This window comes from Castor canadensis, chromosome 6, assembly GCF_047511655.1.
Source record: "Castor canadensis chromosome 6, mCasCan1.hap1v2, whole genome shotgun sequence".
Taxonomy (NCBI): Eukaryota; Metazoa; Chordata; class Mammalia; order Rodentia; family Castoridae; genus Castor; species Castor canadensis.
Window position 1 is genome coordinate 107,697,313 of NC_133391.1, and position 24,732 is coordinate 107,722,044.

Below are 24,732 nucleotides of genomic sequence, written 5' to 3' on the forward strand. Positions count from 1 at the left end.
TCTTGTGTTTCCAAATGAACTTTAAGGTAGATTTTTCAAACTCTGTGATGAAAGTCATTGGGTTTTTGATGGGAATTGCATTAAACATGTAGATTGCTTTTGGTAGTGTAGTCATTTTTACTGTGTTGATTCTACTGATCCGTAAGCATGGGAGATCTTTCTATCTTCTGTAGTCTTCCTCTGTCTCTTTCTTCAGGGATTTGTAGTTCACCTCATAGAGATCATTCACATCCTTTGTGAAATTTACTCCTAGGTATTTGATTTATTTTGAGGTTATTGTGAATGGAATTGTTTCCATGTATTCTTTCTCAATTTGTTCATTGTTGGTTTATTGAAAAGCTAATGATTTTTGTAGGTTGATTTTGTATCCTGCCACCTTACTGTAGCTGTTTATAGTGTCTAACGGTTTTTGTGTAGAGTTTTTTGAGTCTTTAAGGTATAGGATCATATCATCTGCAAATAAGGATATTTTGACAGTTTCTTTACCTATTTGTATTCCTATTATTACTTCTTGCCGAATTGCTCTGGCTAGAAATTCCAGTACCATGTTGAATAGGAGTGGGAATAGCGGGCACCCTTGTTTTGTTCCTGATTTTAGGGAGAATGGCTTCAGTTTTTCACCATTAAGTATGATATTGGCTGTAAGTTTGTCATATATAGCCTTTACAATGTTGAGGTACATTCCTTCTATTCCTAGTTTTCTTAGAACTTTTATCATGAAGTGGTGCTGGATCTTGTCAAAGGCTTTTTCTGCATCTATTGAGATGATCAAGTCGTTTTTGTCTTTGCTTCTATTAATGTGCTGCATTATATTTACAGATTTGCGTATGTTGTACCACCCCTGCATCCCTGGGATGAAGCCAACTTGGTCATGGTGAATGATCTTTCTGATGTGTTGTTGGATTCGGATTACCATTATTTTATTGAGGATTTTTTGCACAGATATTCATTAGAGAAATTGGGCTGTAGTTCTCTTTTTTAAAGGTGTCTTTGTCTGGTTTCTGGTTCATAAAATGAGTTAGCAGTGTTCCCTCCCTTTCTATTTCGTGGAACAGTTTAAGAAGAGTTGGTATTAGTTCTTTAAATGTCTGATGGAATTCAGCAGTGAAACAGTCAGGTCCTGGACTTTTCTTTTTTGGGAGGCTCTTTATTGCTCTTTTAATTTCATTTTGTGTTATAGATCTATTCAGGTGATTAATATTGTCTTGGTTCAGTTTTGGGTGGTTGTAAGTTTCTAGAAATCTGCCTTTTCTTTGAGATTTTCAAATTTATTATAGTATAGGCTCTCAAAGTAGTCTCTGACAATTTTCTGGATTTCTGTGGTTATTGTTATCTCTCCTTTTGCATTTCTGATTTTACTGGTTTGGGTTTTTTCTCTCCTCATTTTAGTCAGGTTTGCCAGGGGTCTGTCAATCTTATTTGTTTTTTCAAAGAACCAGCTTTTTGTTTCATTGATTCTTTGTATGTTTTTTTGTTTGTTTCTATTTCATTGATTTCAGCACTTATCTTAATTATTTATTTCCTTCTGCTTGTTTTGGGATTTGTTTGTTCTTCTTTTTCTAGGTGTTTCTAGTGTTAGGTCATTGATTTGAGATCGTTCTGTCTTTTTGATATATGCACTCATGGCTATAAACTTTCTTCTTTGGACTGCCATTGCTGTGTACCATAGGTTCCAATAGGTTGTGTTTTCATTTTCATTAACTTCCAGGAAACTTTTCATTTCCTCTTTTATTTCATCAGTTACCCATTCATCATTGACTAAGTGTTGTTCAGCTTTCAGTGTTTTTTACTGCTGTTTTTATTGTTGATTTCTAGTTTTAATGCATTGTGGTCAGACAGAATGTATGGGATTATTTCTATTTTCTTGTATTTGCTGAATCAGCTAGGTCCATTTGATCTATGGTGTGATTTAGTTCTAAGATTTCTTTCTTGACTTTTTGTTGGGATGACCTATCTATTAGTGATAGGGGGATATTAAAGTCTGCCACTACCACTACCACTGCGTTGGGGTCTATATATGCTTTTATGCCCTTCATAGTATGATTGTGAAATTGGGTGCATTGGTGTTGGGTGCATATAGGTTGATAATTGTTATTTCCTTTTTGGTGTATTTCCACTTTTATTAGTATGGAGTGTCCTTCTTTACCTCGTTTGATCAAAGTAGGTATGAAGTCTACTTTGTCCGAGATAAGTATTGCTACCCCTGCCTGTTTTCAGGAACCATTGGTTAGGTAGATCTTCTTCCAGCTTTCACTCTCAGCCAGTGCTTATTTCTGTAGGTGAGGTGGGTCTCCTGTAGGCAGCAGATTGTTGGATCTTCCTTTTTAATCCAGTTTGCCAATTGGTATCTTTTGATGGGGGAATTTAGTCCATTAACATTCAGTGTTAGTACTGATAAGTATGTGGTAATCCCTGTCATGTAGTTGTCTTTGTTTATTAAGGGTTTGATTGTGTGTAGCTGAATCAGTGTTACTCTTTACTTTCTTGCCTTTTCTTCTCCTGTGGTTTGGTATTGCCTGCCCTTTCATGGTTTTGTTTGCTTTCACTTTCTGTGTGCAGAATTCCTTGGAGAATCTTTTGTAGTGGTGACTTGGTGGTCATATACCATTTTAGTTTCTGCTTATCATGGAAGACTTTTATTGTTCTGTCTATTTTGAATAATAGTTTTGCTGGGTAGAGTATCCTAGGGTTGAAGTTATTTTCATTTAGTGCCTCGAAGACGTCACTCCATGCTCTTCTTGTTTTAAGGTTTCCATTGAGAAATCTCCTTGATTTTGATGGGTTTACCTTTGTATGTTATTTGTTTTTTCTCTCTTACAGCCTTCTATATTCTTTTTCTATTCTTTGTGCTTGTTGTTTTAATGATAATATGTTGTGGGGTAGTTCTATTTTGGTAAGGTCTGTTTGGTGTTCTGGAGGCTTCCTGTACCTGAATGGGCACGGTTTTCTCTAGATTTGGGAAGTATTCTGTTATTATTTTGTTGAATATATTATGCATACCTTTTGCTTGCACCTCTTCTCCTTCTTCAATGCCCATGATTCTCAGGTTTGGTCTTTTGATGAAGTCAGTGAGTTCTTGCATTTTCTTTTCACAGGTCTTGAGTTATTTAACTAATAGTTCTTCAGTTTTTCCTTTAATTGCCATCTCATCTTCAGTTTCTGAGATTCTGTCTTCTGTTTGTTCTATTCTGCTGGAATGGCCTTGCATTTTGTTTTATATTTCTGTTCCATTCTTTTTTTCTGAGGTTTTCCATATCATGGGTTACTTCTTCTTTAATATTGTCAATTTTTGACATTAATTCTTTTATCTCTCTGTTTATGATGGTCTTAGTTTCAGTTTGGCATTTATTTAGGGCTTATTTTTGTCCTCTTGGAGTTTTTTGTATGCCTCCTGTGCATTTTGGTTGACCATGTCTAGTAACATCTGTATGAAATTCTCATTAATTACTTGTAGAACTTCTTCTTTCAGAGTGTTCTTGTGGGCTTTGTCAGGTTCCTTGGTATAGTTTATCTTTGTTTTGTTGAAGTCTGGATCTGGGCATCCATTTTCTTCATTTTGCTGTAAATCCTGTAGTACTTTATTTTTTGGGGAGGTATGGTTTCCTTTCCTTTTTCTTCTTCCCATATTTCCATGAGGTAACATTTCTATCACTGAATTATGTTTAATTTAGTATTAGCTGGGTAACCATATTAATACTAACAAAACCAAGAAAGAAGGATAAAAAAGAGAGATGGAAAGATAAAAGGAATAGAGTAGAGAGGAAAAGAGAAAAAAAATGTTAGAGATGGTGGATGATCAAACAATAAATGAGGCAGCAAATCCCTTTAAAGAAGGGAAAAAAAAATTTCCAGTTCTGGAACAGTAGAATTGCAGTCTTAGTTGTTCTAATGCTAGTTCTTTAGCATCCAGACCTGTCTGTGTGTCTCTCTTAGGTAGGCTTGGATCCTTCCTGTGGCAAGTGGCCAGTGGGTAGGATCCCACAGGCCTATAGGTGGAGGCCTTTAGCTGAGGTGAAGTAATGGGCCTTTGGAGTGAGGGCTTGGGGTGCCTGAAAGGTGCAGGCCAGTAGAGTGGAGATCCTGTGTGTCTATGGATCCCCAGTTTGAAAGGCTTGGGGTGGCAATGGGGATGGTCCAGCAGAATGGAGATTGTGCATGTGTGGATCCCCAGCTTGGCAGGCCTTAGGGGCACAGGCTTGCAGAGTGAATATTGTGTAGAGCTGTGTAGGCCTTGCCGGAGTGGCCCAGCGGAATGGAGATTGTGAGTGTTTGTATCTCCCAAGCGGCAGGCCTTGGGGGCATGGCCCAGCACAGCAGAGATCTTGCAGGGCTGGGGGTTGCGGCCCAGCAAAAAGGAGCTCCTGCAGGACTGTGCCAGCCTTGGTGTAGTGGCCAGGCAGAGCAGAGATTGTGGGTGTTTTTATCTCCGGCGCAACAGGCCTTGGTGGCATGGCTGGCAAAGCAGAGATCGTGCAGGGCTGGGGGACCAGGCCCAGTGAAACGGTGTTCCTGCAGAGCTGTGCAGGCCTTGGGTGCTGACCCGGCAGAGATCCTGCAGGGCTGTGCAGGCTTAGGAGGGGCATGGCCTGGCAGAGATCATAAATGTCTGTGGACCCCCGGCCTTAAGGGCTGATCCCACAGAGATCCTGTGGGTCTGAAGGGTGGGAGTTTGGGGTAGCACAGCCCAGGTGAAGCAAAGGATCAGGGCTGGAGGATGGGAGATCCCACAGCTGCGTGTGGAGCAGCAGCTCTGTGGGCCTATGGGGCGGGGCTTGGTGAGCAGCGCCTGCTGTTCTTTTTGTATATGGTGGAGTGGAGAGGCCTCCCAGGAGCTAGGGGTTCAGAGTGCTGATGTTTCAGCTCTCCCTGGTGTTTTACCTCAATCAAGCCTGTCTCCAGCTTCTTACCGAAGTCCCTGGATCACAGAGGTCAGAAGGTCTGTGGCTGCGTTCAGGTCACCATCTTGGATTCCCCCATTATTTCTTTCTTAGCCTGTTCATTATTTGTATAGAGAAAAGCTACTTATATCCTTCTATTTTGCCAAAAGTGTTTATCATTTGTAAATAGAGAAAATCTGATTTACTTTTTTCCTGTTGATATCTCTTAATCATTCCTCTTTTCTTATTGCTGTGGCTAAGAATTAAATCACTATATTGAATAAAAGTGGAGAGTTAATACTGTTTTTTTCATTCTTGATGTTACAGGAAATGGTTTCAGTTCTTGCCCATGTAGTACAATGTTGATAGGTTTATCATACATAGCTTTTACTATGCTGTGGTATGTTCTTATAGTGTCATCTCATTCCAAAATTTCCTTATTGATTTTTTTTAACTTGCTGACCTGCCTGTTGGTGAAAGAGGTATATTAATGTCACCCACTATTACTTGAGGTTTTATGTCTAGTAGGGTTTTCTCTATGGGATATGGCATGCTGAAGTTCAGTGTGTATATGTTTCAAATAGTTATCTCCTCCTGTTCTACTGTTCCCTTTTTCAGCAGGAATTAGCCTTTTTTGTCTCATCTGACAAATTCTGATTTATTCTTTCTCAGATATAAGTATAGTTAATCTTGATTGCTGTCAGGCTCTATTTGCTTGGAACATTTTACTTCATTCCTTCACTCTAACTCACATTTGCCTTTACCAGTGAGGTGTGTTTCTCATAGGCAAAAGTAGTCAGATCTTGTTTTAACCCAATTAACCCAACTATGTCATTTGATTCAGTAATTTAGACCATTAAAATTTAGAGTTATTACTGAAAAATATGTAGTATTTCCTGCCATTTAATTGGTTTGGTAGTGTTTGATTCTTTCTTACTTCTCACTTGTTTATCTACTTGTCTAGTCAGATTTTTTTTTCTAAAATTTTTGTGTTTGCATTATTTTCCTTTTCTTTACATATCTTCTGCAGTCCTGGATTAGTGACTGTGACTTAATTTAGTTTTTGTTTATTATGGAAGGTTCTTATTTCTCCTTTACTTATGAAAGGTATCTTTGCAGATACAGTAATTGTTTTCCTTCAGGGATTCATTCCATACCCTCTTTGGTGTTAAATTTTCTGCTGAGAACATTGCTGCTATTCTGATAAGTTTGCCTTTATAGATGATTTGGTGGTTCTCTCTTACAGCTGTCAATGTTCTTTCCTTCTTCTGTTTCACTTATGTTTTAACTATAATATGATATGGGGATACTTTTCTGGTATTGTCTGTTTAAAGACCTAAAGCCCACTTATACCTGGATGATCATCTCTTTCTCAAGATTTGGGAAGTTTTCTATTATTATTTTATTGTATATGTTTTCATTGCACGTCTTCTCCCCTTCTTTATCCATGATTTATAGGTTTGACTATTTAATTGTGTCCAAGAGATCTTGCATGTTTCAATCATATTTCTTTATTTTTTTCCTCTACCTTCATCTGCCTGTTCTGAATGTCTACTTTGTCTTTAAGCCCTAGTGTTCTGCCTTCAGCTTGAGCCAGTCTACTAAAGAAACATTCAAGTAAAATTTTTTTTTAATTTACATATGGAGGTTATCACTTTCAGAAGTTCAATTTGATTTTTTAAGAATCACTATATTTTATTTAACTACTCTTTCATGTCTTGCATTGTCTTCTTTATTTCATTCAACTATTTATTAGAATTTCTTGGAATTCATTCAGGCGTCTATAAATATCCTATTTAATTTCACTGATCATCTTATAATCATTATTTTAATTGTTTATAATTTCTGTTACTAGTTTTTGTTACTGAGAAATTGTTTAGTTTTGGAGGAGTCATATTGTCTTTTAAAAATATATCCTGTAGTCTTTTCAGCTAAAATATTTTGAATGTTCAGGCAGGACAGTATAGTCCTGTTTGACAGTATAGGCTGTTTGAAATACTATTTCTCACCACTAGACTGTGGTATGGCTGAGAAGCCCAACATTTGTCCATGTGTTCAGAGCACTGGGCCCAACTCAACCACTGCTCAAATTGTGGTAAAGTAGCTTAATACTCTTGTAGAAGGGTAGGTTTTCTGCTTCTGGGCTTTTTTCACTATAGAATCTTCCTTTTTTGAGTACTGGTAGCCACTAAAGGATGCAGGGTGCTTCATAGCTTATTGTCCAGGGAGTTTCCTACTGCTCTGCAAGCTTGCCTCCCCTAGCTTGTGTCCTTAGGGAAAGCAAGCAGCCACATCTCAGGGTGCCCCCAAATGAGTCATAAAGAGGAGCAAACAGAGAACTAAATTCTGCACTGACTGGAGAGAACAGTTTATTTCAGTGATTGGGGACCCTATTTAGTGTTTCATCACCGTGATGGAGAAATTCACTAGTCCTTAGTCCTGTGTTCAGAGTTCTCAGCCCTACCTGGCAAGAAACAATTACAGCTGCAGGCAGCTTCTGGGGGCTAAGAACTACATCAGCCAAATGCTTGGAGCTACTTATATGCTGCTCTTCAGGCAATGGAACTTGTTATTGCCAGAGAAGGCATGGCTATGGGACACTGCACACTTCTTTGTCATGTTCCCAAAAACCTAAACTTCTCAATGATTCTATGTCAGATCCTCTCGCCTTTGCACAATCATCTGTCATTACTGTTTTCCACCCAGACAATGTAGAAGGGTGTCCCAAGGCTCTCCAAGACATAGTTGCTCCTTGTATTTCAAGCCTGAAGAATAGTTCAAACTGAAACCCCACCTAGACCAAATACCTCTGCTGCCATACAATGTTTGAAGTGTCAGCACACCACCCAACACAGGCTTGATTTTCTGCTTCCACTGTAATCCTTAGGCAATGAGTCTTGCTCTCACCAGGAATGTCGGACCCACTGAAGACCATAGCTGTAAGCTCCTGGCTACTTGATGTATTCAGTAAGATCATGTCAAATCCTGCTTGTCTTCACCATCATCTCTCATGGCCAGTTGTCCCAAGACCACTGAGCTGGAATTGTTCTGTATTCTCAAGTCCCTCTGGTTGCTCAGTCTTCTACAGTACCCTATCTCTCAAGACGACAGACAGTTTCTTGGAAGTTATAGCTAGATCTTGCTGTAGCTCTCCAGGTATAGGGAGTAAAAAAAATGTTTTTTATGTTTGATACTAGCATGTGCTGGTGGGATCACTACCCCAACAAATCCCCAGTACAATGTAAAGCTCATGAGAGGAGTGGGATTGTTCTGCAGCTACATCTGCTAGTCTGTCATCAAGAATGCCTAGCTTACCTTGTAGTGCAGGTTTGCAGCATTCTGTCACCTTTCTGCTAATGCATGCTTTTCAGCTGTCCTTTTCTTTCATGGTTCCTGGTGCTCGTTCCACCTTTCTGTCTTTTATACATAGTCCTTCTTTTGTTACCCTGATTCCTCTCAATCACTGTCAGACAAAGCTCCGAATCCATCGTATGGTCCCTTACGGCAATCAATATTTTCATTCTATCAGACAATAACCCATTTTCAAAAAATATACTTTCAAGAATTATAGTGAACATCTTTGTATCCATGAAAAGACAGTTTTCATTAATATTGTCCATGTTTAAACAGTCATTGAAATAAAGTTGTTAAACTATTGCTACATTGTACCATTTGTATTAACATTTGTGTTCCTTGATTTTCTTCAGTATACTGTCCTTAGTAGCCTCTACTATCACAACAATGTTATTTTCACAATATAAATTAGTTCTTATTCATAGTCACTTAATATTCTCTGTTCTTCCAGAGTTCAGCAAACTTTATGCATTAAAGTATTTGTGTTTGCAATATAATTATGGAATTTAAAAAGATTATTTCATTATATATTTAATTTCTTAATGCATATTAGGTATTTAATTTATTAATATTTAAGAAGTAAATTTAGAACATTTGAGAAATTAAAATTTAATTGTGTTTACATATGCATGACATAAATTATATGCTTTTTTTTGGAAGTTGAAAAATCTATAAAGACATTTGCTCCTCTATTCAAAATATGATCCTTTTATTATTTAACGTATTTCTTTCATCAGTTTCTCTGAGGGAATTTGCCATATTAATAAAATCATGATTCAAACACTTTGTGGAACTGGTCACATTTTGCAACCTGCTTGTAGTTTTCTAGTCAATGAAATATTGTGATTATAATAAAAGCACTAACTGCAGGGTTGCGAAAGAATTGCATAAAGTAAATATGAAGCACTTCAAAGTGCCCATGAAATATTGCCATATTAATTGTAATGAATGTTATCATTATAAATCCAAATGAGAATTTCAATCAAGATCATATCCTATTGTACTTATTAGTTTATTATTTTTATTCCCATATTTGTTATTTCTTAATTTATATTTTAAAGACTTTTCTAATTTCTGACTTAACACTATTTCTCAATTCTTTTTAAAATAAATACACTTTTGGATATAAGTTAATCTTTATGAAAAGATTCAACTGCCACTGACATCCAACATGTAAGTGCCTCATTGTCCTTTAAACATACTCTCTATTTCTCTTCAACCCATGAATTATTAGGAACATTTTTTCAGTGCAGGTGCTGAAATCAGGGACTCAACTCTTAACATATTTTATTAGCACTAATTGTACAACATAACAAGTTTCATGGTGACATTTTCATACATGCGTATGATATACTTTGCTCATATTCACCTTCTGTTATTGTTTCTTAACCTCTCCGACACCTCTGTTTGATTCCTTTTCCTTTCCCTAACAGTCCTCCTTCTACTTTCACACTATATAAAATATTCTACATATGAATAATAAATTATATTTTTGTTAATTTATAAGCATGTTGGTTTTAGTTTAGTCCTTTAATTTTTTCTAATATAATTTTTTATTTTAATTTCTAATTTAACTTTTATGTTCTAATGGTTTTTATCTGGAAAGTATTCAGAAAAACATCAAAACATAATTTGTTGAATCATGCTTTGTGACATAGTGAATTGAACTCTTAAGCATACATTCTTTCTTGAATGAAGTTGCACCTCTCCATCCACCCACATACCAATTGAAATGAAGTAAAATTTTTTGCTTATTGCTGTCTATATTTTTATCAAGGCAGCTTTATCATCCAGGTTCTACATATCTTTTAATATTTGTCAGTTCAAATAGCTGTTTTGAATTTTAAATTTATAACAGTGGTTAGAATTTTCTCAATCACTCCCTGTAAATTGTTACTGTTCTGTATATTTGAAGCTTTCATCACAAAATCACTAGCTCAGATTATAGTCTAAGATCAAGATATCAGATGATTTGGTTTCTTTGGAGATCTTTCTCCTTGGTTTGCAATAGACTGCCTTTGCACTCTATTGTTACATGGTCTTTTCTTAATCCTGGTATCTTTGAATGTGTCCAAATTTCCCTTTTCTGTATACTACCATTAATAGTGGATTAGGACTCATCCAAATGGTCACATTTAATTTAATCATGTCTTTAAAGGCTCTGTCTGAAATGTCATATTCTGAGGTATGTTGAAATAGACTTTCACTGTGAGTTTTGCAGTACAAAATTCATTCCTTGGTGCATCCAAGTATGATTATTTTTTATATTTATTCTACTTATTATTAAAAATTAAACTTAATTTTTGAGATTCATGTCTTTAATTCTGCAAAGTTGTACAAATTATTAATTAATGTGTTCCTTATCTGCCATTGCTTCTATTTGTAATGGATAAAACTTTCATAAGGTTAAGTTTATAGTTCTCTATTTTCCTTTATCTCTTAAATGCTTATTTATTTCATTAAATTATTTGTTAATTCATTTACAATTCATTTCATTCTTTCTCAGCAAGAATATGACCAATTTCCAGTTACTTCATATATTCAGTTTGTTCTATTTTAGTTTCTATATGGTCTGAACATCTATTGTATAAAAACACATCAAAATATTGTCATTTTGCTCATGGCTATTTTTTGACTAGACTTTGTAAAGGTATAATCATTGAGTGGACTCACACATTTGCAGTGATGTTATGTGTGGGACTTTGAAGTTATTTAAAAGCTTTTTCTGACTGCATGTCCATGATGGCTTCTTCACTCATATATCTGGTGTCTTAGAATTCCTCCTCATAACTTCTTCTTTTCTTGATTATTCTGAACTACACTGATCCTCAGATTTCTAAGAATCTGGATGTGGAAATTACCCAGAAGTAGCATACAAGTCTCTTCTGTTATACCGTTGAGCAAAGCTGCCATCAGTCTATCCCCAGATTGAAGAGTTGGAAAATCAACCTCAGCTTTTGATGGGAAAAAAGCATATAAGATTGCAGTTATACCTGTAATTATATGTGAGAAATGAAAATTCCATGTTATAAATTTTCAGTATTTCTGCTTATGTTCACTATAAGATTTATTTTTCCTTATGTTGATGTTATTTATCCTTGTTTTTATTTTTAATTTTTTTTATACTTGCTTCTTTGAATATACATGTATTCTTTTTGTGCTTTTCTTCTTCTGATTTGTGCTTTCTTCATAGGTGCCCTGATTATAATGAAATTTTATGACAAAGGATAGAGTCCATACTATGATATTAAAAATTTATGTTTTATTTACTTGGTCAGAAATTGGAAGAGCAAGAGCACAAATGTTTACTATCTTATATCCCATGCTTGATATAAAGTCTCCTCTAAAGTTATAGTCAAATTATGGATGATGGTAACATGTGTTCAGCTTAATTTTACAATAAAAAAAAAAGAAAAGAAAACCAGCTTAACCACTAGGTTCAAGCAGAAAATCTGGCTCTATTATTTTATTCTACTTTGAAAGACAAGTTCTCATTTAAAATCATTTACTTCCAGACCTGATGCTAGGATAGACTGCTTCACCCTCATTCAAATCTTCTCATTTTCCTATTCTGATCAGCCAAACTTGGGTTTTTTTCTTACCTTTCCCCTGTTGCATAATTTGTTTCTCTTATGTTTTAGCTACTATCACTATGTCTTGAGATCAGAGGGCATGAGCCAGAAAACTGAAATAACTGCCACCTTAAAAAAAAAAAAGATTTGTAGCAATCCCCATTATTTTTGTCAACTTTTGACATTCTCAGGAAATAGTGGATTTTCTTAAATTGATGAAATTGTAGTATTTTATACCTCAGTGTAATTATTTTAATTGTACTATTTTCCTAATTCATGTTAAATAATGCTTAATGTTACCACACAATTGAGAAGAAAATGTTTTCAACTTTTATGTCCTTCCCATTTTATTTTCAAACTGAGTATTGAACTGAGAGCTTTGTGCTTATTAGGCAGGCACTCTCCCACTCTACCATTTGCACTACACTTCTCTTCTTTTAGAGCTTTTTTTTTTTTTATTGTATTTTGAAGAAGGTCTTCGGCTGATTTTTCCCAAAGTGGCCTCAGACCCTGATCCTCCTGTCTCTGCCTTCTGAGTAACTGAGACTATAGGTGAGAGCCCTCATTCCTAGCTTGATTTTACTGTTGGTAATTTTTTTTTGAGGTAGAGTCTCTCTAATTTTTTTCTGGGATAACCTTGAACTGTGATGCTCCTGCCTCCACTTCCTAAGTTATCTGACCCTAAATCATTAGCGCAGAAATGATTCTCAGCCTATGACCACAGACAGTAAAAATGATAGGTTATATTGCCATTGTTTGGTATATTCCTGAAAGAGTAGAGTGGTATTCTTGGTCTTGCATTCTTTATTCTATAAGATTTGCAACTTGATAAAGTGAAGGGGGAGTAAATGGAATTTCATAATAATTAGGGAAGAATAAGGTAGAAAATATGTACTCTTTTCTAGTACATTTGTAAGGAAAGGAATTCATGTTACAAAAATTACTGGTGGCTAGTAGTACTGCCAAGTGTGCTAAGTACCAGAGATTTGGGGAGAAAGAATTATGTATACATGATCAGCCCTATCACTGAGACAAAAATCTTTATTTAAGTGATCTGTACGAGAATAATAGAGCTGAAAATGGGTAGAAGGTTTACAAATGATTCTGATATGTTTTAGCATTTCCATTAAAGCCCTCCATTTCTCACAGACAGTTAGTTATGCATAATTAAGCATTGTTTACTTCTACAAAGTCAACTAGATTCAAAGCCTCTTGTTCAAAACTATCTACAATAAAAACTTTCCTTCATGTCTGAAATTTCAATATTCTGCAAGTTTTTTTTCATTAAGATATCATCTTCTATCAAAAGCAAATATTCTACAAGTTTCTATTTGACATACATAGCCCAGAGGAAATTTAGATTTTCCAGGGATAATTTTGATATGTGCAAAGAAAGGACTATCCTCCTGAGAAGAAACAAGAGGGTACAAGAAAGGAAATAATACAGGATAATCATAGAAGACCTGAGCCACACCTTAAATTTATGAGCCCCAGTATACTAGAATAACAAAGTGAATGATATATGCCTCTCCAGACATAAATAAACCCACAATGTATACTTCTCTATTGGGAGTTTGGAAAGATTACTTAATAGATGAGTACGTTTGTCTCCTCACAAGCCTGTCATCTATTCCCCACAAAAGGATAATCATTGTTCAACCATAGTGAAAAACAAGAGAAACAAAATTTAGACATTAACTAGTAGGCCAGAGAAATAGTTAAAATGAATTTAAATTTTAAGATGTAGGTAACAAAAAATAAACATATGCTAGGTAAGAAGATTTATATTGTAGTTTCAAATTGCAAAAAATAGAAGATTCTGAAAATATTTGGAGTTTCATCCTAATCCAATTAATGCTTGTTGAGAAACTTGAGTAAAGATTCAATTGTTTTTAAGTTAGTATTTGACGTTAAGTGATGCCTCCTTAAATGCAACTCACATGTAAAATTGAACTTCATGGAGCCATAGTTTATACTCTGGGCGTACTGCAAACAGCTTTAGTTAATTTACAAGAAAAGCATAAACTAAAACCTGAGATTGAAACTGAAGCAAGAAAATAATATTTTATTTATACCAATTTATTTTCAACCCTGAACCATGAAAAATAAGTCACATGCAGAAATATGAAATCTTTGTGTTTATAATTGTAATGGATGTTTTTGTTTCTATTTGTTGCAGAAATATCATTCAAATGTACAAGACTTAGTTCTCCTTTAGGAAATTTGATTACATAATAACTTTTGCAACTATCATAAGAGAATATGATTTGGAATTGTAAGATGATTTTAATAGCATCATTAAGTTGATCTGGAAAATACATAAAAATGTGTACTTGTGTTGAGGCTTTTATGAGTAAAATCTGAAAAGTTGGCAAAGAATAACTTATTCTCTCTGACAATTAAGGGTAAGCATTTTATTGCTGAAATACAAATGTTAAGCAAAATTCAGAGGAACTTACATTTGAACATGGATATTACAGTTAGGCATAGTAGATAAGTATCCTGAAATACTCTTCTAACATGGAATATTCCCATGATTATCCAATTACTAATAGGATCTAAAACTTCACTGTTTAATATGTTATGTTATAAATTTTCATCCATTATTTCTTATTTTTAAAATTAAAATAAGCAAATTGTAATATGTGTAGTTAATTACAATATGACTGTACAGAAAAGTTTTAGTGAATAGAAAAGAACTAGTAGTATATTTATATCTGAAAACTAAATTTAATGCAACGTAAATATATTAGATTTCTATATGCTGACCTTTGAATAAAAAGGAACATATATTTTACTTACTAGTATAGTGTCAGATCCAAATTTAAGTTATGAGCTCTGAAATTGCTATAAGTTTAATTTATGGAATATGACATCCATATTAAGGCATTTCTATTTTATGAGGAAATATATTATTAAATTAAATAACTATAGGTCAATGTATTAGAAATTCACTTTGTAAGTTATTGGTTTAAAGATTTTAAATGTATGTAATAGGAAATAATTTTCTAAAGAAATTTATTCTTCATGTCTTTTTATCAGATGCAATTTTATTTTATACAATTAAGTTTTTTCCACAAACATGTAAAATGTTAGAATTCATATAGTTAACATCAACAAAATGTTATCTGTTGTGATGATTTTTACTAAAATTCAAAGACACATGAATGTGTTAGGTTATTCTTTTGTTCTTATCCATCACGTATCACAATCATCTTATTCAGTCTTTAATAACAATAGAAATAATTATGCTTTATAATTCCAAGTACATATATCTAGAACACTTGAAATTTTCTCAGTAGCATAACTTTTTCTCCACACAAAGTTAATTAGTATTAAATATAGACACTAAAAGTAGCTCTCTACTTGTCATCCTAAGAATTTGTTTACTGATGTATAAGATTGGAGTTGTAGTTCAAATACTATTTATAATTGAAATGTGAATAAATGGTTTTCTAAGGCATTTGTATGAGGCAGAAGCAAATATGTAGTTAACAATAAAAATGCCTGTTGCTAAATTTTGCTGGAATAAAGTGTGTAAAAAGCCAAGCTTCTCCCTAGGCAAAAGCTTACAAATAAAAAATGTAGCTTCTTTCTACATGTAAACATAAACAAAGTGCATAGATCATGAGCTTTGGGACTAAGACAATTTCAGTCATATTATTTAGTATTCTGCAGTGAGTTACAAAGTGACACAATTTCTGATAATGTAACCTTTGCCTACATCATGATTATTCCTTATAGCTATGTAATTTGAAGCATGCTTATGTGTCTTTGTGTGAGTGAAGTAGAAATACAACATAATATCTTATCACTTTTAAATCATAGGTTTATATATCTGTTCTTAAATCCTATTTCATTTGTGGTTTCCAATATAATATTTATACTTCTGTAATTATCCCTGTATAGATAAGCATTTGTCTTTTAATACCAGTTTGTAATTTATCTCAAAAATTTTCTCTAAGAAATTAAGGAAAAACTAAACAGTAAAGGAAGGCAAAAATGTCACAAATTAGCATACTGTTTTAAGCAATATTTTAATAGAAACTATTATGATAAGTTAAAATGTCTCTGCAACATTAATGCTTAACTTCTGTACTATTCTTAATTTTTTTCAGATACATATCGGTATGGAAGCATTGGAAGATTTCAATACTATAATACTTACATACTTTACTAAAACATGTCATCTCACTTTATTTCAATGTCACGGTTGAGAAAATTTTCCAAAGCTTCCTTTGATTGTTGAGGTTAGAATTCCTTGACAGTATATTTTACACTGATTTGCTATTGTGAAACAAATAAGTACCTTTAAACTTATAAAGAAAATGAGAAACATAGTCTAATCATTCTCTTTTAGAGTATATGCAGTGATTCCTTATTTCTAGACCTTATTCTAGCTTACTAAATTATATTGATAAACAGCTATGTATTTAGATGCATCTGAAGAAATATTACATAAACAGAGAAGCTATATTTTTAATTCCTAACCTTCGGGGCCAAGGACCACTCATTTCTTATAATACTTCCTCCATAGATTAATGAAAACAAGTCAATGAACGTGAAAAACAGATACATGCTGTTGTTCTACCTTTTGTTATACACAATCTTGTTTGATTTTGTTGCAGAAAAGCCTAATTTTTCATGAGCTATTTTGCTCATATTGAATTCAAATGAAGAATGTTTTCAGTTGACAACTGTTGTTTCTTCTTAGAAAATGTATAATTGGTTGTTAATCAAGGTTTTTTATGTGTTTCAAAATTCTAACAGTTGGCAATCTAAATCTGTGAATTCAAACGTGAAAGAAGTTTTGAGTTAACTTGGTTAAGACAAAACTCAATAGTCTTTTCTAGATTCCTCCACTGGTTGATAGCTAATGCTAGACAATTGAACAGTTCTAATCTCCTCCTTAACTCTAGAAGAGAAGAACAGCTTTTTCTATTCCCAGATTTAGAAAATTAATCTGATATTTTTTGTCCCCAATAGCAAAGACATGGACGAGAAGCTATAGGACACAGCATTCTCCCTTCCTCTCTTTTTTCCTCAGTATCCAATTAAAATATGCTTTGCTTTTCTTCTGACATGCCCACTTGTTCAATCCAGAAAACCTTGTCAGAATCCCATGGGACACAAGCATTATTCATGAACATTTATTATTAATCCAAATATTTGGTTGTAAATCAGAAAACAGGAGGGCAGAATAGGTCCTGTCTGCTTGGTACAAGTGGTGGGGAGAGGAGGTAGAGAAAGGGTGTAGGAGGCTGCATATAGTGCAAATACTGTGTTTGCATATATGTAAATTTAAAAATAACACCTGTTGTAACTATTCCAGGAATGGGGGGGAGAGAATAAGAGAGAATGGTGTTGGGTGTGAATCAATGTATGATGTATTTGATACATTGTCAGAAGTTTTGTGAATGCCACAATGTACCCCCAGTCAGCACGACAATAAAATTAACTAAATAAAAAAAACAATATTTCATTGTGTATGTGAGCATAAGTTATTTTTATTTCTTAATTAAAAATTATATTTTGGAACTCAAAAACTCAGTAGGGCCAATCTCTGGCCTATCTCATTTTCTTGTGACATCTCTTCTTCAAAGCCCTGAGGGGAAAGAAAAATGTATGCCTCTTGAGAAGAATGATGAGTTATGAGCTCAAGGAAATATATGTTCAAAAATACTTATTTATAACTCAATTACACCATTTTCTCTATTTAAAAAAATGATCAGTTTTTTGCAGTCTTTGTCCAACATGCAAAAAAGTTCTTTTGCTATTACTTTTCAAAACTGTGATTGTTGGTGGAGGATTGTATTTCTCTGTGAATATAATTTATTCAGTCTCATACTAAATAATGTGTTGAGAATATATTGCTCCAGTTGGATGACAGAGAGATCCATAGATGTGTGTATTCATACACACACATACAGAAACATACACCCACATTCACAAACATACCATGCAGCACAAATGCACACATAAAATACTAAGATGAGGGGGTCTTAACATCAGGGAAATATTGAAGCTCTTTGAAAATGGTGAAGGATGGCTTCTCATGAGGCAGAGTAGACGTTATCCCTACAATATTTTGGGACATGAGTGTGTTCTGCATTGAATTAAAGTTTACACTCTGTGTCTGGTTTTATTAAACAAAGTGTGTAATGTGCATGTTTACTGTTCTTTAAAAAATTTTTCCATCAATCTCGTATTTGCTCTGCTGTGAAATCAGACTGATATTAGATAAGATGCTAGTGCAAACACCACAAACCTGAGTAAAAGTTATTTAACAGAGATGTAGAACAATTTAGTAGAGGAGTTGATAATATTGGGGTTTTTTTATTGTTATTCACTTATTCACATGTGCATACATTGTTCGGGTCATTTTCCCCCCTTTCCCCCACCTCCACCATCTCCCCCTCCCCTGCGCTTTTCTCCAGTTCTGTTGAAGAGTAGAAATACGCAATAATAAGAAATACATAGTATTTTTGCTACTTGAGATAAGGACAGCTGTACAGAGAGATTCCTAGCATTGCTTTCATGTACAAATGTATTACAACCCAGGTTGATTCAATTCTAACTGATCTTTACACTGGTTCCTGATCCCCTTCTCATGTTGACCTCTGTCACTTTAAGTTTTCTGAATTAATTCCTCTGGAGTGAGGACATCAAATGCTTTCATGTTTCGGGTTTTCTCTCCAACCTTGTAACTCCTGTATATGTTCTCCCCATTATTTTAAGATGTGCTCCAGCTATATTCATTAAGAACAAAATATTTCTGTTTGGATATTGAGAGCAAGTGTTATGGAATAGAACCACTGGCTCCTACTCTAAATTTGGCTTTCAAAGCAGTAAATGCTTGCATACATACATATATATATATGTGTGTGTGTGTGTGTGTGTTATATAAGTATATATATATATATATATATATCATATGTATGCTTATGAATGAAAATTTACTTAGAGACAATAATACATTTCTAAAAAAAAATCACAGGTTCTTCCAATTAGAATGAGTCATACTGAGTTGCATTAAAACCCCAACTGCAAAACAACTAAAATATGATAGAATGCTTGCAAATAAGCAATGAACCACAATTGTATTTGAGTATAAATGACTTTAAAACTTGTTTCCCATTCTCTAACCAACTGATGTTATTGTAACGATCAAAATTTTTCATGCACGCATCTTGTCTTAAATTCTCTAAACTTACTTTATTAAAACTACTTAAATTTACTACTTTTATTAAAATTCACTTTAACTGTATTACCTTTCCCCAATTTCCTTCTTTTATCATAATTTTCTTTAAAAATGTGTCACTGAGAGGACTAGGTGAACATCCCTGTAGTGGCATCTAATGGGGAGGTACAGATAGGAGAGTTGCAGTGCTAGGCCAGTATGAGAAAATGGTAATACTTTTTTCTCAACAAACATGGCAGCCATATGGTACATGCCTGCAATCCTAGCTGTTTGGGATGTGGAAGTAGAGGTTCAAATTACAATCCATGGCTGCCTGAAAAAGAGTGTGAGATCCTATTTGAAAAACAAACTAAAGCCAAAAGGGGAGTGTCTGGGTATGTCTCAAGTTTTAGCATAGTTGCCTAGCAAGTTTGAGGCCCTGAGTTCAATCTTCTTTATAGCCAAAAAAAAAAAAAAAGAACCTTGCTCAGATAGGATTTGTTGAAAAATTGAGAAAATATAAAATAATAAGCATGGAACCATCATGTAAAGATACTTAGATCCTTCAGACAACGGGACAGAATGATTCAAGTTGACTCTAACATTATTAAACCTCTCTTGGCGCTTTTCTTATTCGAAACTACTCATTAACTTCGTCAATACCTACACACATCTCAAATACCAACATATTTGTTTCTCTGCTTATGTCAGGCAATGGATTTTGAAATATAAAACAATATTTTTCCACTCATGTATTTTAATAATGCATTTACATTGTTGTATCTAAACATAATATATCCCTTCAGAAAAACTGTCCAAAAGTTCACACTGCTTTGAAGGATATGCTTATTAACTTTAGAATGTGAAATACATTGTGCACATTGCATGCTAAAATCTGAAACATTATAATTGTACTCTAGAAAGACTAAACTTAAATTTACTAGGTCTTTCTATCATTTAAAGGTATAGTGGTATGGTAAACTCAGAAATGATTTGAACTAATTCAGCTCTGAATTTACAGAAGTCAAATATCTTGGTAATAGCCATGGGAAGAATATGTATAAATTAGTACCAAACCTATATCATATTAGGTAAAACTTAAATCTAGTTAAACTATGGGGTACAACTAGAAATATCTGACAAAGTTGAAAGTACAACTCTGTTTTCAACCTACATTTAGAAATGCTTCTGTATTCATGAAATTGTCATGCTAAGTGAAGTGTTGCTAGCACATGAATAAAAATGGCAATGATCTAAAGATAAAATTCTGAACAATTTTAGTTAATAATTAAATTGTTATTAAACATAATGTCAAAAAACATTAAAATGTGCCAATGACATATGTTATGATAAAGAATAATACTCCAAAATAAAATGAAACTGGAATGTGTAGACAACATTTTGAACAATAAGTACGTTACATTATCAGTTCTATAAGAATTCCATCATCATTTGAATAAAATGCATTATTTAATGTAGTTCACAGAGTATTGTATGGGTTTTGTATGGGAAACAGTAAGGCACAGATAACTCATATCAGTGTAAAACTATGTTCAGAATGACTGAGATATAATGAAAAACTGATACATATTTCACTGCATATTCATGTATTTTCTATAAAAATATTTCAAAACACAGGCACAACACTTTCAGTTCAGTTATGTATAAAGTTATTATCACATACTGTAAATAATTGCACCAATACTTAGCATTTATTCAGTGTTTATAAGATTCAGAATTTGGGATAGATGAATAAACTTTTATGACACTTTTCAGTAGATGGCTAAATAAAGTTAAAACTGACTTATTCAGCAGCTATGCATGAAAAAATTACATCATCATCACCAAACCTTAATTCAGTTGAGTGAGTCGTGCTTATTCCAAATTTGCAACTACAAACTCTCTTTGAAGTAAATACTTTTCTAAACCACTGTTTACTTCCAAGTTTTCAATAAAATTTGAAAATGGAATTCCAGGATCCTATAATTCACTCAATTAATGTGAATCAGCTTAGTAATAGATGAAGAAAACAACTTTCAAGAATGAATGAATCATTATATTTAGAGTACAATGGATATTTAAACTTTTAAATAAAGGAAATATTATGTAAGGATCCCAAATTCAATATTTATTCAATAAACAAAACTCCTAGGGCTGTTCCTGTGCACTTAGAAATACATTTGGATTTTTGTACTTGGCATCTATTAATCTTCCTTTTCCAGCCCAATTTTACATTTTACAGCCAGCAAACATCCTTCCCCCCATGATTAAGACCCTGGAAATGTGTCTGTCAGTTATGAATCATATAGTGTCGAGACCTTTATTCTTCCAGTCTCGGGTACCTAGGATTTATTCCTTTGGAAAAGGCAATAACTATGTAGTTAGTGGAGATTTTGTCCTCATAAATTCCTCTTAACATCATTCATTGCCATAAAACTCATAAAAGTATTGGGGGACCTTGTGATTTATGATCTGATTCAGCACAAAACTTTGAGGACTGGAATTCAAATATACAGCACACGGTAACAGGTTCAATTTCAAAGAAACATGTATAATGAATTGGCAGCTATTTGAACTTGTTTTCACCTGACATAATTCTATCTCATATGATTTGATTCAGTGGGCAAAATGTTATCAGGAGTAAAATAATAAACACAGTGCTCTTTAACTGCAAATATCTAATTTTGTATCTTATTTCTAAAACTTAAAAATGTATGAAATTTATTACCAGTTCAGTGATTCTTTCCTATGGCAACCATATGGCACATAGCTGTCATTGCTCTCATCTTAGTGATTGTGGACTCAACAATTCATGTCTCTGCAGTGAAACAGAACCATCTATGTTTACTGTTTTAGTAGAAAAGTGCTCAAGACAATTTCACATTGTCAAACTGTGTAGGTCTTTAAGTACAAAGTTTGCCTAGGTTGCCAATATTCAATTCCAAAAGTAAACATAAACTCTCAAAAATTTTTAAGGACTGTGAAGGTACAGTGCATATAAGAAAAAGGAAAAGAGTAATGTTGACTTTCAATTCTTCACCTTGAGTATAGTACACAGTTCAAATATCATTTCATTATTTGAAGACTAAGGTGTGTAATGTGAAACATGACTTTTTCTTAAGTTTTAATGATTTATATATTCATGTGGTGATCTAAAATAAAATGTACTCTAGGAGTTGTAAAGGAGCCCTTGGAATAATGAGAAACGTAACTGGAATTTTATTCAAAGGTTAATTCACTCCCTAATCAATATTTATGTTTTCCTGTTTGCATAATGATAAGATAGTAGGATATGTATGTCTTTTGCTATATTTACTCTTGATTTTTTTAGAAAATTGAAAGAAATTGGTGATTAAAAATATATGGCACCTACTGAATGGAATAATTAGAACAGTAATTTAAGAGGGAAACAAACGAACATGAAACATAGATTGGGAGTTACAGTTCTTGATTACAGGTGAACAGTAAAGTATGTGAAGCATTACTAATAAAGAAATCTCAAAATATAAATATCTGTACCTTACTTATTTGTCTGCTTTTTAATCTTTATTGGAGTATAGTAGGAAGAATATTTTCATGATTATTCTGTTTTATTTATGTTCCATAAGCTTAGACTTCCCTAAACAATAGAAATTTACATTCTTACATTTCCAGAGGTAAATAGTCCCACACCAGCACCCTGAGTGATTCTGCTCCTGATGAGGGACTGCTAGTGTTCTGTTGGCAGCCACCATCTCTCTGTGTTTTCACTTGATCTCTGTATGACATGGTCATACAGAAATAAAGATAACGAGTGGGAGAGAGAATTGTCATCTTTCTGGTATAAGGGCACTACCCTATCTAATCAGGGCACCCCACTTAGCACTTTATATAACCTTAAAGTATATTCTAACAGAGATGATTAAAAAGCAATTGTTGGAATTTCTATCCTAGTAATTTCAAACAACCTTTAAATTCAATAACCCAGTTTGCATTATATATTTCATATTATGAATAAAAATCTTAAAATAAATACATTTCTAATTATAGAACTTTATACAGGATGTGAATGTTATATAAAACATATTTGAAAACATTGTCAGATTTTTTTAAGATTTAACTAAATTTGAACTATGCAATAACCATCACAGTACTTTCATAGAAAAAGAAAACACGTCTGTTTCTGTGGAAACCAAAATGAAACTTATGACTTTTATTTTTGAAGCAGTAGAAATAACCTGTTTCTTATAATTAGAGACCTTCTTGGACTTGAGGGAAGAGTGGCTTAAATTATGATTGGAACTGAAAGTCAAGTTGATTTTCCTCTCCAATTTACAGAACTGTCCTTGGATGTATCATCTGATAAAAGCAAAAGGCAAGGACAAGGAGTAGCCAAGAGGAAATAGTCATGGCATTTTTCTTCAGTGTTGTATACTGGTGATTTTTAACATTATTGAAATGTACATTTTGATTTTGACAGTCTTGAAAGGTCATTAATCCCTACTTCTCCAGACTCAAAACAAAGTAAATGATGTATTTTGCTTAAAAAATCAAACTGTCATCAATGCTATGCTTTCTATTACGGTGTGTGAAAGCTGCAATGTTTGCTAAAAACATGGAATTTTAAATGTATTTAAAATTTTTTATGTTGTATAAGTTATAAGTAAATAAACATAATTGAAAATGGTAGATGATCAACATATACAAGTTCCTTCTCAAAGCTGAGTTGTGGTGACATTATCTGTGAGTGTATAAGAAATGAAATATCCTGGGTCCCTCAAGTTCTAACACTTGGAATATTGATTTTAACATCTCCCATACAATCTGTGTGGTTATTAAAGTTTAAAAAGAACTCAGTTATCCGGCTGGGATGTATTCGGTGGTACAGCGCTTGCCTAGCATGCGCGAGGCCCTGGGTTCAATCCCAGAACCAAAAAAGAAACAACAACAACAAAAAAGAAAGAACTCAGTTATCAGCTTCAGAAGGCCAACAGCACATGTTTTCTCTCATGTGTGAAATATAGACCTCATACAAATACAGCAAAACTATGAAAAACAGGCCATGCTAAGTGGAGGTCACATGCCAGAAAGATAGAATAAAAGATGAATATGGATAAGGTACTCTATACAAAAATGAATACAGAAATTTTAAACCTATTAAAACCAACATAAGAAAGCAACTAGGGCAGAAAGAAAAATAGAGGAGATGAACCAAATTGTGTTGTAATACATATATACATGAAACTTACACAAGGAAATGCCATGTGGAGCTATCTTAAACAGCCAGAATGTCATTTTTTTCTTCTTTTTATTTTCTTATACAAAATTGAAGAACAGGAGGGCAGAACAGGTCTTGTCTGGGTGGGGATTGGTACACGTGGGAGGGGGGAGGATATGCAGAAATGGTAATGCAGGATGAATATGGTGAAAATATTGTGTACGTATGTATGTAAATGGAAAAATGATATCTGTTGAAATTGTTCAAGGAATGGGGGTGGGAGGAGTGAGGGAGAATGGCTGAAGGGGTGAATTCAAGTATGTAATATTTAATACACTGTATAATGAATGTATATGGTTGATGCTCAGAAAATACTTGTTGATATGGTATCCCATATCATCCCAATAAAGCAAAAAAACTGAAAGGTTATTAAATGTTACCAGGAAACAGTGATTCTGTTTCAAAATTGTTAGATGCCTCCATATATTTAACATTTTCTCATTTTAGGACAGACAGAGATTAATTCAAGAGAAATATGGTAGATAGACACCA